Genomic DNA, 12,024 nt, shown 5'->3' with positions numbered 1-12,024 from the left:
TCTGTGGTCTGGTATATCAACAAGCAAGGAGAAACAAAGTCCTACCCCCTATGTCGAGAAGCCATGAGAATTTGGCACTAGGCAATAGCTTCCAACTGCTTTCTGATAGCAGCACATATTCCAGGGAGCTCCAACATGATTGCGGACAAACTTAGCAGATGCATCCTCATGCCTGATGAGTGGTGCCTCAACCCTGAGGTGGTGTCTTACCTTCAGCCACTGGGGTCAGCCCTGCTGCAATCTTTTCACTTCCCCATCAAGCACCAAGTCCAGCAACTCTTTCACCCTACTTCTCCCAGAAGGGGAGTCACCGAGGGACACTCTGATCCACGATTGGCCCACAGAACTTTATGCTCATCCCATCTGTCTGATCCCACAATTTCTAAAGAAAGCTGTTCGGTTGAGATGCAAGGTGATCCTCATAGCCCTATTCTGGCCTCAACAAGTTTGGTTCCCCTTCCTTTGGCCTCACCTAGTATACCCGCTGTGGATTCTGGACCCTCTACCACATCTCATTACTCACTCCCAAGGGTTGACTTGCCCAAATCTGTGCAGTCTCAAACCGACAGCTTAGATGTTCTTCGTGTTTCACTGTTGCATTCATTACATTTGGATAATCTTCTGGCAGGTTGCCCAGTCGGCCTGATTAACAAAGTCTTTGGTCCTGCGTCAGTTGCTGTTCCTTTTATGACATCCGGTCATCAGGGGTATAAAACAAGCAGCCGACGCCATTACATCAGTTTTTTCTTGCCCCAGATGTCAGGTGCCCCCCAAATGGGGAGCAAAATGTATATAAATAAACATACTAAAATATACCTCCAAACAAAAGCAAATGCACTAAAAAGGCTTTTAAGTATAGTAAAAAGTAGAGGCATAGTAAGAGAAAAACATGGGGCTGGAGGGAGGGTAACCAGGACTGCAACAGTGAATATACTCTAACATCTACATTTATGGTTTTATACTCCTGACTACCCGACGTCATGGAAGAAGGAACAGCAACCAACGCAGGACCCAAGACTTTAATCAAACCGACTGAGGGCAACCTGCCAGCAGATTACCCAAATGTAAAGACTGCAACAGTGAATACACTCTAACATCTACATTTATGGTAAGTGTACACAACTGTACTTTTCTCCACTTCAGTTAGTTGCTAGGCAAGCTAGTCTCCCCTCACCTGTTCAAGACATTATTCTGGCATGTCTCAAACCATCCAGAAGACTATATCAGGGTAAATGGAAAAGGTTCTCCATTTGGTCCAAGGATAACATGCTAGATCCATATTCGGCTACAGTTACCGCAGTGCTTCAATACTTGGCTATGGTTTTTGATGATGGAGCCTCTGCCTGTACGGTACAAGTTCATCTAGTGGCAATTTCCATTTTCCACAATGTTATAGATGGCACCCCTCTCATCTCTTTATGCCTTTGCAAGGCTTTCCTCAAGGGGACCTCTCATCTCAGGCCTCCTGTTAGCCCATGGAAACCTCACCCTAGTCCTTCAGTGTTTGACTCAAAACCCTTTGAGCCTGCTGCTAAATGTGACCTAAAGTTTGTCTTGGAAATTTTTATTCCATAAAGACAGTGTCACTTCGGATGAACCCATCCTTTCTTCCCAAATTTGTTTTTGAATTCTCTATTAACCAGACCATTGAGCTACCATTGTTTTTTTCTGAATTTTGCCAAGGGGAGAGTATTGCCTTCACTCCTTAGATGTACATAGACAATTGAGATTTTACCTAGACAGGACCAAACCTGTCTAAATCTGAACAGCTTTTCATTTCCTTTTCTGGACCCAAAATGGGAGAAGCTGTTTCCAAGGTTACATTATCAAGATGGCTAAGGGACTACATACATTTCAGCTATTCCCTCTGTAATGAACCCATGCCAAAAGTTAAAGCTCACTCCACTAGATCTATGGCAACATCTATAGCATTCCATTCCAGGGCTTCCGTGGATGACATCTGAGCAGTAGCTACTTGGGCTAAACCTCATACCCTTATCAATCATTGCAAATTGGACCTGTTCTCCAGCTGCCTTCAGTTCAATGGTATTCAGGAATGTTCTTCCATAAGGGCAACCCATGGACCTGAAGGTAGCTTGGGATTCTGTCCCATCAGTGATGAATGGAAAGAAGATTAACCACATCAGATAAAGAAGTTATGTCTTACCATAACTTTCAATCTGTGTTCATCATTTCATTCATCACTTCCCACCCTCCTTCCCCCTCCAAAGGCTCATGGGCGATGCTTTGGGTCTAAGTGGTGCCCTAGGGTACTTGCGCAGTAGTGGCCTCTGCTTTACTTGCTTTTTTAGCAAACCCGATCTGAGGTAACGGGGAGAAGGGCATTCTGGGTAGAGACTTGGCTCGAGAGTTTTTTGGCTGGCACGAGCTTTGTAATAGGCCGACTCTGTTCCAAGGGCTATGAACAGAACATCATCAATGATGAATGAAAGATGAACACAAGATGGAACATTATGGTAAGACATAACTTTTTTTCTGAGGCTTCAGTTTAAGGTTTACTTACCAGTCTAGAACTTTCTTGAGGTTTCTATCATGTTTGTCTTCACCACTGCTCCTTACAATCATGTCTTCTACAACATCCAGAAAAAATTTGTTCCATCGCACGTTGAAATACTTAAGTCAGACTTGGTCTCAAATGGCATTCTCAAGAATCCGTCTCCCAAATGGTGTTCTGAAAGTGGTTAACTATGAAGATGTGATCCAGCAAAATTTGCCAAAAGGAACTTTTTGCTTCTGACTGAAAAAAACAGTGGCATTTGGTCTGAGCAGCTACTTCTGCTGTGCATCAGATTATGCTTAAGTGCTTTAAGTCTTTTGGATAAATATTCATAACTGCCTCCTCAATTATAACATTTAAAAATGAGGTTGTTTGCTGTCACCCCATTCATTTTATAGTTAGGGTTGGGTAGTGCCTCATTCTTTGGTTTATACTTTTTCACCTTAGCTTTATCTTGTACACTCAACGTTCGCACTGGGAGACACTGCATGCATGTTTTTATTTGTAAGCATATTTGTATGCTTTTCCACAAGTTCATTCGACAAATCTGTGACTTTTCTTAATGTTTGATTTTTTTGCTTCGAGAGTAATTTTTTTCACTGCTTCAACACCACACAGTCTCTCAGATCACCATATGTGCACATTTTTGCTTTATTTCTCAAGTCAATATATGCTGCTATAGTTTCACCAGGCTTTTGACTTGTATAAAACTTGTGCCTTTCCATTGTAGTATCCATTTGAGGGTTACACATTTCTCTAAATTTGCATTGTAAGCACGCTGGATCTTCCACATTTCAGCCTGTATCACAATATGGTGGTTCTCCCAGTACCTTGCATACACAAATGAGCATGTCCTCTCAATGGCTTCCAAGCCAGCTAAATTAAAAAGTATAAATGCTTTTGTATGTGCGTCTCTATCAGAAAATGCAGCCTGTATGAAAATATCATTCTTGCTCAAACACTCCTATCTCAGCAATATTATCAAACACCAGTGGTGCAGGTCTGTAAAATCCCTTTGCTGTAACCACAAAATTCGTTTAAATATAATCATAGACCAGGTTATATTTAAACGAATTTTGTTACAGCAAAGGGATTTTACAGACATTCACCACTGACCAGGTGAATACTGCGGTGGTGGTGCTGCGGTAGCATTGTTGCCTCCCAGCAAGACGTTGTGCCGTTCGATTCTCAGCTAGAGCGTCTTTTGTGTGGAAACATGCGTGAATAAAAATCTACTGCCAATCAGCGGACCGGAGTTCCGCTGTGGCGACCCCTAATCAGGAAAAGCCGAAAGAAACAATCAATCATAGACCAGGTACTTGTAATTGTGGTCAAATGCACAACCATCTCTCTGAAATGGCTTCACTTCAACACTACGAACACTGGACACTTTGGATAACTCAGATTTTCAGTTAATGAGAAAGTAATACATTGTGAAAAATGTGGCCTTAGCTTTTTCTCATATTTAAACACTTTTGTAGTTATTCCAAATACTTTTGTCAGTATGTCACAATTTAGGATATTTCATTTATTTTTAACGTTTTGAGTGCTTCACTTCGGTAAATGAAAAAAATCAATTTAAATGAGTCAAGTACGTTTGAATAACCTCCTCTTAACTGCGTGCCTCATGGTTTGCAAGTTGCTTAACTTCAGATCCCATTCTGACACTCATGATGTTCTTCATACCACATTGCTGCAGTCCTAACACTTGGGTAGTCCGCTGTCCCAGTCGGCCCGAATACCAAAGTATATGGCTGACGTCGGTCAAGGCGCATTAGTCTGACGTCAGGGCGTCAGGGTACAAATGCGCATGACCGACGTCATATCCTCAGTCTTTTTTGCCGCATGGTCCGATGCAGAAGCAATTTTGCAAGTGCAGGTTGGCGTTCTGAGATTTTCCGAAGTCGGAGTTTCAGACCGAATCCAAGTTGGCTAAGTACCCCGTTGGGGATTATTTTGGTTTTTCTTGCCTCAGTATTTTACCGGATGTCAGAAAAAGTGAATAACTGTATTTCTTGTGGGAAACAGATACCTCATAGGGATTACCATACCTTGTGTATACCTTGCTTAGGGCCTGAGCACGACGTTGTTGGCTGTCGCTCTTGTGCTAGATTTAACAAACGCACTATAAAGAGAAGATTAGATTGTGCCAGGTTAGTTTTTGGGAAGCGGTGTAATTATAAAATGCAGTCGGATACTCCCGACGCCCGCTTCGTCAAAAAAGCGCAAGGACAAAACAGCAAAGCCTAGGCTGGAAGAACCGTCCGTCCCGGACGTCTGTTCTTTAGAGGGCTCGGTGGAGCCAGGGGTTCAGCCAGAAATTTCTTTGGAATCCCAGGGAGAGACTTTATTACTGCAAGATGTGACCTCTCAGGAGGTAGGCCAGGCGGAAGGGGCTTCTCAGGTAGCTGTTCTTCCCTCCCTTCATAAGGTGGTTAGGCCCTCCCCTGCTGTTTCCAAGGCTTCTCCCAGGGGCAGGCCAGGTTTTGTTTCAGGAGTTACCCCTAGTTCTTCAGGGTCTGTACCTAAGAAGCATATGCTTAAGATGGCAGAAGATTTGATTACAATGATTAGAGGTTCTATGCCCCTCCTGATAAGAGGCCTAGGGTGGAACCTGAGCTTGGGAGTTTTGAGCAGTGTTCGGATGCTTCTGAGTCTTCGGCTGAAGATTTGCAGGAGTATTCCCCTTACTCTGATTCTGATGTAGATGATTCTACTCCTTCTGCTTCTCCTCCTGAGGATTTTTCATTTTCAGAGACTCTTCATTCCATGAGGGAGCATTTTAAATGGGAAGGTCAGGATTTCTCTGATTCCAGGAAAAGGCTTAGGGAATTTTTGTTTCTACCCCAGCATAGGCCTTTAGCTATACCTCCTGTTCTAGATGTGGTAGAGGATGTTTTTGCAGAGGCTTCTCTGAACGCTGATTCTTTGCCTCCTGCTCCAGTTAAACCGGATAGATATTATAGGGTGCCTGAAGCTCATAAGTATCTTTTTAAGAGTCCTAGGGCAGACCCAGAAACTGTTTCACAGGGGCCTAAAGGTGTTAAGGCTTCTGTTGTTAAAAATCCTGTTCCTCCAGATAAAGAGGCTAGGGCTTTGGATAGATGGGGAAAGAAAGTGTATACTACTTCCACTTTGGCCATGAGAGCTTTGAATTGCCAGTTTCACATGTTGAAATACCAAAATTATCTCCTTTCACAATTAAAGTCTAAGGTAGATGCTTTGGCGGAAGGTATTGAGTGTAAAGAGTTGCAGGATTTAGTTCATGTTTCTGAACAGGTGGGTAAGCATTCTTTGCAATGTGGTTTTGATGCTGTGCAGGCCTCTTGAGGGTGGCTGCCACTGGTTCGGTTCTTCAGGCACGCCTGGTTGAGGGACCAGAATTTAGCTGGGCATGTGAAAACAAGGATTTTAGATGCTCCTTTACAATCTGATGTGTTGTTTGGTTCGCCTGTGGAAGCAGTTCTAAAGAAATTGGAAGACAAGGCTAAGTCTATGCAGACTGTTAAAGATTTTTGCAGGTTCAGCCTCCAAGTTTAGTAGAAATTGGCCTACCAAGGGGTGGACATATCCTGCTTATGATTCCCAGTCTAGGGGTAGGTCTAGACGTGGTAGAGGCAGAGCTCAAGGGTCTTTTAGGCCTAGAACAGGGAGTTCACCTGCTCAGTCTTCCGGTGAGGGCAGGGGTCAGTCCTTTCGTAAACAGACACAATGACCTGCCTTTTCAGCTGCCAGAATCTTCTCGTCTGGCAGCACCTTTGGGAGGAAGGTTGGCACTTTTCAAAGAAAACTGGAGTTTAATTACCCAAGACAGATGGGTATTGGATATCATTCACCACGGTTACAGGTTTTATTTCCATACCTTGCCTCCTTTCAAAGGCATGCCAGACATTCCTCCTCAACAAAGGAAAGAGGCTCACAAGCAAATTTCTCTGTTGCTCCAAATAGGGGCCATTCAGCCGGTTCCTGTGCCAGAAAGGGGCCTAGGATTTTATTCTCGCCTGTTCCTAGTACCAAAAAAGGGGAACACTTGGAGACCAATTTTGGATCTGTCTATCCTCAACACTTATCTGGACATTCCCAAGTTCAAAATGTTGACGTTACAACAGCTTTTACCTCTGCTGGGCAAAGATCACTGGATGGTAACTTTGGATCTCCAGGAAGCTTACCTTCATGTTCCTATCAGGCTAATTTGCAGGAAATATCTGCATTTTCGAGCTGGGAATTCTCATTATCAGTTCTCTGCATTGCCCTTTGGCTTATCTACTGCCCAGAGTATTCACAAAGGTTCTGGCTCCAGTGATAGCTTTCTTCAGGCTAAAAGGAATACAAATCTATCCTTATTTGGACGATTGCCTGATTCTGGCTCAAGGAAGGGACATGCTTCTTCAGCATTTGGAATATGTGATAGCAGTGCTAAGATGCCTAGGGTATTCTGTGAACGAAATAAAGTCCAGTCTAGTACCCTCTCAAGACATGTGCTTTCTGGGTGTGAGACTGAATACAGCAACCCAGATGGCCTTTTAACCCCGGACAAACAAAAGAATCTTTCTCTTTACTTCCATCAACTATCTCATCAGTCCGGGCTGACTGCAAGGACAGTCCTTCAAGCCTTAGGGTTCATGGCATCTTGTATTCTGGTACTTCCCAATGCCAAACTGCATATGAGGAAGCTACAATGGTATCTCAAAAATGTATGGACACAGCACTGCCAGGATTTGGACACTGTCATTCAAATAATACCTTGCATTCAAAAGGAATTTTTGTGGTGGGCTCAGGAATGTCACCTAAACAAGGGACTCTGTGACCCGGCCAGAGGCGAGTCAGATTCTAACAACAGATGCCTCAGACACAGCTTGGGGAGCTCATCTGAATGGAAAGTGGATACAAGACAAGTGGCCTGCCAGACTGCAGCATCTACATATCAACATGAAGGAGATGTTAGCAGTCCAGTTTGCATTACTGGCTTTCAAGGATTTACTTCTTCCAGGGCAGGTGTTGATTCTAACAGACAACACAACTGTCATGTGGTACATCAACAAACAAGGGGAACACATTCTTATCCTCTATGCAGGCAAGCAATGATTTTGTGGGAGACTGCGTTAAGCTTGCAGCTGAATCTTCAAGCAAGGTTTCTGCCAGGAGCACAGAACTCCTTAGCAGATGTGTTAAGCAGGCAAATCATGGATCCCCACGAGTGGAAACTGGATCTTCATGTATTTCAGACATTGACAGTGTCATGGGGAACTCCAGACATAGATCTGTTCGCTTCTCCACTAAACCACCAGCTGCCAAAGTTTTGCACGAAAAGGTTTCATCACACAGCCTGGAAAGTGGATGCTCTTTCTTTCAGTTGGAAAAATCTTCATGTGTATGCCTTTCCACCTCTGCCTCTCCTCCCAAAGGTACTTCTAAAGGTCAGACAAGACAAGCCAAGGATGATTTTAATAGCTCCAGATTGGCCTCGGCAGCACTGGTACCCATTGCTGAGGAGTCTGGTAAGGAAGCCTCCATGGCCCTTACCTTTGATTCCACACCTATTGTCTCAGAAGGACGGGCATCTGCTCAATGTCAAGCTTCACTCTCTTCATCTAACAGCCTGGCATATTCTGTTTTGAACCATGGCAGGTCTCAGCTTCCTCAACAAGTTTTGAATGTGATTATGGAAGCCAGAAGACCTAGTACAAGGAAAGTGTATGCAGGAAAATGGAAGAGATTTTTATTTTGGTGTGCAGCAAAGGATTTGGATGTTTCTGAGCCAAATTTGAGTGTGGCTCTTCAATATCTTACTGAGTTATTGGACAAAGGTTTGTCTTTCTCTTCCATTAAGATTCATGCTGCAGCAATTTCAGCTCACTATGATTGTGACCTACCATTGTTTTCTCATCCTTTGTTCAAGCAATTTCTTAGAGGGGCAAAGAATATAAGACCCCCGTAGAGCTCCTACTCCTGCTTGGGACCTCAATTTTGTGTTGGAGAAACTCACTCTACAACCTTTTGAGCCTGCAGCTACTGCTGAATTGAAATATTGGTCATGGAAGACTGCTTTTTTGTTAGCCATTACATCTGCAAGAATGGTGTCTGAATTGCAGGCCCTTATGGCGGTTGAGCCTTTCCTGATTTTTCATAAGGATAGGGTATCTTTACGTACTAATCCTTCCTTTATGCCTAAAGTGGTTTCTAGTGTGGCTTTAAACCAAACTATTCATTTGCCTACCTTTTATGCAGATCCCCAAAATAGGGGGGGAATGATTTTGCACACTTTAGATGTACACAGGCAGTTGCGTTATTATTTAAGCAGGACTAAGGATTTTAGGCAGTCTCAGCAGTTGTTTGTTTCTTTTGCTTTGAGTTCTCAGGGCAAGCCTGTGTCAAAACAAACTATTTCTAAGTGGATTGGGTTTTGCATTGCATTTTGTTATTCCCATCATGGTAAGGAGATTCCAGCTGGGATTAGGCCTCATTCCACTAGGGCTACTGCCACTTCAACAGCATTTCTAAGGGGGGTGGCAACTAAGGATATTTTGGAGGCAGCTACTTGGAGTTCAGTGCATACTTTCTCTAAGCATTACCACCTTCCTCTCTACTCTAAATCTAGGGCTGGTTTTGCCACGGCTATTTTGCAGGGCATGTTGTCAGCTCCTGCTTCCTTATGATTTGCCAGCCTCCCTTACCTCTGCTTTGGGATTCTACCCAAGTGTTAGGACTGCAGCAATGTGGTATGAAGAACATAGTACAGTTTTGTACCTACCATAAATGTAGATGTTCAAGATCCACATTGCTGCAGTCAAACCCTCCCTCCTTCCCTCTGTGTTTAGGGGTGGTTGTGTGGGTGAGGTTATACTCTTGTAAATTTGTATATATTGTACATATATTTGGTGCAGGAGTGTGTGGTGTTTTTTGGTTTTAGCCTTATCTTTTTAGGGTCTTCTGACATCTGGGGCAAGAAAAGACTGAGGATATGACGTCGGTCATGCGCATTTGTACCCTGACGTCCTGACGTCAGACTAATGCGCCTTGACCGACGTCAGCCATATACTTTGGTATTCGGGCCGACTGGGACAGCGGACTACCCAAGTGTTAGGACTGCAGCAATGTGGATCTTCGAACATCTACATTTATGGTAGGTACAAAACTGTACTTTTCTCGTAACAGGCGAGACACTGAGGCACTGTGATGGGTTCAAATTGCTTATTATACATAGACACATCAGGAGTTAACTGGCATGTGTAAGCTAACTTGACTCTACTTCAAACGCACTCGCATGTGCCTCTCCATTCATGCCTGCATTACCTCTGACTGTACAAAATGACACTGATCTTGCACATGTTCAGTAACTTGTATGCACATGCCATCTAGTTACAGTGGTTGACTAGGTACAGTACACACAATGATCTACAGTACCTGCAGTTTGTGCCAGTGATCCTGCAACATCACTCCAAGCTGTCCTATACTGGTTCAAAATATACCTTTTAAAGAATGTTTTTAGCAGCCATTTTCAACCTGTTTACCCTTGGATCCCCCAAACTTGAAGACCACTTGTCAGTTTCATTCCACAAAGTAAAATCTTTAGTTTGGGTTTTTTCCAAAATAGTTGACCCTAGCCCAATTTGAACCAGCTGCATTGGTAGATATCCATCTCGCTTGGAAAGGTTTTTCTGCTAACAGTTCCCTTTAGAAAGGTTTCCGTTGCAGGTCAAAGTTGATCAGGGTGTGTTTAAGCTGTTCACGTTAGTGTCTGCCCCTTTTCCCCAGGATAGGATTTTACTTTTCCTGAATACCTGTAGGCAGCTAAGACTTGGGCAAAACAGAGACCTTCTTCCCAGAGGATTGAGTGGCCCATCTGACATACTGCTTCAAAATATTGTGTAGCAAATGGAAACTTCAGCCAGGAGAGTGTTGGATTACATGGCATTTTTATCCTAGTGGTTTCACTTTGCCTGCACACAGTTCCAATGGTACTGGAACTGATGGTTTTCACAAAATTTGTTTTGTGCATCTGAAAAGAGATTATGGTGGATTCAGCAATGCAGTCATAACCAGTGGGTGCCCTTCAAAGCACTTTACCCCACAAAGATCCTCACCTGTTTCCTCCAAGCCTGTTTGGTGTTCATGTGGAAGCTCAAGTTCAGGAAACTTTGAAGGGTGAGATAAGAGAAACAGTTGTGATGGTAGTAATCCTGAGCCTAAAGGCTTTCACTTGTACCTTAAAGGAGGGAGTTTTCCAGGCAAGTACAGACAGCACCAGTCATGTAGCAAATGGTCATTTCTGCTGTGCATACTAGCTATGCAGTCCTGAGAGATTGTGCAGTAGCAGGCATGACACTAATTGCAGCCTGTATTCCCTGTCAACAAAATGTTATGGCTGACACTGAGCTGATATGTGATAGACCTCCATGAGTGGATGCTACACCTGTATCTTTCTGGATCTGATAGAGTGCATCAGAAGCAGACCAGTTTACTTAACTTGGCAGTATGCTGTAAACAGAGGCAGTTGTACTGCAGGACAGCAAGTTCAGAGGCTTCAAAGTAGATGCCTTCTATCTGTATTGAACAGGTCTATGTACACATTCCCTTCAGTAACCTTGTTCTCTGTGGTACTACTAAAAATAAAGGAAAATAAATTCAAAAGGTTATTTTAATAGCACTCTCTGGGTCAAGGCAATACTGGTGCCCTTTGCTAGACACCCTGGCAAGAGGAAAATGGAAAGTGCTACATCCAATTTCAGACTTTCTTGCATAACATTAAAAGGGTTACTCTTATACCCAATTGTGGTCACCAAGACTGACAACATGGATTTACCATTGATTCCAGTTAAACGCATGTAGTAGGGAAGCTAGGAACACAACGCATGAAGAAATCTTATCTAGACAAATGGGGGGGGGGGCTTCCTCTGCCGTTCAGGAGCTTGACCCCCTACAGGCAAAAATGGTTGCAGCTTGGAAGTACTTGTCAAACCTTTAAACTGAGGTAAGGGCATTGTTCTGCAGTTTCAGCTGTTTTTCTGTGGGCCCACCCTTATAATACAGGCCTTCTACCAAATGGAGCTTGAGGGATGGGGGGTTTTGAGTGAGTGGCTGTTGGCCTTAAGGGGAGGTGGAGATGCCTAGCCTTGTGGTATTAGCATTAAGAGCTGGGAGAGCTTGGAGCTGCAAGCAGTATATGGCTTGGTCTGGAGGCTGTGCATTCACAGAAATGTGCAAGTACCTCCCCTAGCCAGCAGTTGTGAAACTTGCAATGCTTGCTGTGTGGTGAGAGGAGGGTTAGGATACAATGCCGGACAGTATGATGCTGCAGCAGTTTGTTCACTGGTCCCAGATGCGTCAGGTTGAGCCTTGGACAGGTGCAGTAGGCTCTGTGAACAAAGGAGCTGGTAACAGCTGATCAGATGTGGAAAGGGGGTGGAGCAAAATCAAGATTGTTATGGGTTTGTAACCATATACTAAAATCAACCCTGGCTCTCAAACCAGCAGCTTGTGAATTCTTTTCACATAACTATTGCAAT

At 43.7% G+C, this 12,024-nt stretch overlaps 1 protein-coding gene across 1 annotated transcript in view; it reads left to right on the top strand.

The window, feature by feature from the left end:
* The window catches only part of IPO5 (importin 5), a 1,405,185-nt gene that overhangs the window by 663,575 nt on the left and 729,586 nt on the right, over positions 1-12,024 (top strand). The window lies entirely within an intron of this gene.

Source organism: Protopterus annectens, chromosome 5.part0 (genome assembly GCF_019279795.1).
Source record: "Protopterus annectens isolate FY-2018-M chromosome 5.part0, PAN1.0, whole genome shotgun sequence".
Lineage (NCBI taxonomy): Eukaryota > Metazoa > Chordata > Ceratodontiformes > Protopteridae > Protopterus > Protopterus annectens.
This window is presented reverse-complemented; position numbering and strand designations above follow the sequence as displayed.